Here is a 1920-nt window from a genome sequence, read left to right as displayed (position 1 = left end):
CCCTCATCCCACCCCTGGAACTCCTATGGATCAGGAATGTTCTGGCCAGCAGGACCAGGGCAGTGATTCTTCCCCTGTGCTCAGCACTGGTTGGGCAGCACCTTGAGTGCTGTGTCCATTTCTGGGCCCCCCAGTTTAGGAAGGACATGGAGGGGCTGGAGCACGTCCAGAGAAGGGCAACAAGGGTGGTGAGGGATCTGGAACACAAGCCTTGTGAGGAATCGCTGAGGGAGCTGGGGCTGTTTATCATGGAGAAGAGGAGGCTCAGGGAGACCTCATCAATCTCTACAGCTCCTTGACAGGAGGGTGCAGCCAGGGGAGAGTCAGACTCTTTTCCCAGAGAACAGTGACAGGACAAGGAGGGGCAGCTTCAAAGCTGCAGCACTGAATGTTTAGGCTGGACATTAGGAAATATTCTTCACAAAGAGTGTGATTGGGCATTGGAATGGGCTGCCCAGAGAAGTGGGTGAGTCACTGTCCCTGGAAGTGTTTCAGCATAGACTGGATGTGGCACTGAGTGCCATGCTCTGGGTGACAAGGTGAAGTTAGGCCACAAGTTGGACTCGATGCTCTCAAAGGTCTTTTTCAACCTGGGTGATTCTGTGATGATTGTGACACTGCAGGGCCCTGGGGAAGTAAGGGGCCATTGTGACACTGTGGGGCCTCGTGGAACTGAGAGGACCAGAGTGACACAGTGTATGACATGGCATCACAGAGCCAACGGGCCACTGTGACACTGTGGGGCTACATGGAAGCCAGGAGTCCATTGTGACAGCCTGGGTCCTGGTGGAACCACAGAGGCCACTGTGATACTGCAGGGCCTTGTGGAACCAAGGGGCCATTGTGCCACTGCAGAACCAAGGAGAGCCTTGTGAGAGCCTGGGGCCAATGGAATCAAGGGGCCATTGTTGCACTGCAAGAACAGTTGGAAGTCCCCAATTTAGGAAGAACATGGAGGGTCTGGAGCATATCCAGAGAAGGGCAAAAAGGTTGGCGAGAATTATGGAAAACAAGTCTTGTGAGGAGTGGCTGAGGGAGCTGGAGTTGTTTATCGTGGATAAGAGGAGGCTCATGGAGACAAGGTGGTGTCAGGGCACAGGTTGGACTTGCTGATCTCCAAGAGCTTTTCCAGACTGGCTGATTCTGGGATTCTCTGAAACCACTCCTTCAGCAGTTGCAGGATGAGCCCTGGGCCTCCTCTTCAGAAGGTCCAGCAGCCCAGGTCCCTCAGTTTCTCCACACAGCCCCAAAGCTCATCCTGTCAGTCCTACAGAGCCTCTCCAGCCCCTCCTCAGTGCCCAGAACAGGGAGCCCCACACCCAGACACAGCAGCCCAGATGTGCCCCCCTGGCCTGTGGTGCCTCTGGCAAGGGAGCAGCACGAGGCACTGCAGGACCCTGCAGACAATTCCTGCAGCACTTGTAGGATGATCCTGCTCTCCAAGGGACATTCCCATGGTGCCAGCTCAGGAACTGAACTGGAGAGTGGGGCCAGAGAAGAAAGGGAAAATAGGGATGAGGTGTTTGCAGGGAAGGGGAAAATGATGGGCAAGAGGAAGATACCTGGATGAGGAAAGAGGAGAGAAAGCAAAGGTGAAGCAAAGGGAATTCTCAGGGCAGTTTGGGTTGGCTGCCAGACAGCCCTGGCTCTAAGCAACATCATCTGCAGTTTGACAGTAAACTCACAGCTCATGGGAACAAACTTTCTGGCTGAATTCAGTGGCCACAACAAACCTGAGTGGTTTCCCTCCCATCCCCCAGCCCTTGCTGGCCCCAGGGGCTGATGGCATTTGTGTTCACTCAGCTCCATCTCCCCACAGCAGCACCATGGGGGTGCTGACACCTGCTCTGTGCAGTGCAAACAGGGGCTCCTGAGCCAGTGCTGCCATGTCTGTGCCTGCAAGGATGCGGCACCTGTGTG

The sequence above is a fragment of the Oenanthe melanoleuca genome, unplaced genomic scaffold (assembly GCF_029582105.1).
Source record: "Oenanthe melanoleuca isolate GR-GAL-2019-014 unplaced genomic scaffold, OMel1.0 S001, whole genome shotgun sequence".
In the NCBI taxonomy this organism is placed as follows: domain Eukaryota; kingdom Metazoa; phylum Chordata; class Aves; order Passeriformes; family Muscicapidae; genus Oenanthe; species Oenanthe melanoleuca.
The sequence above is the reverse complement of the archived record's forward strand: the minus strand, read 5'-3'. Positions refer to the sequence as shown.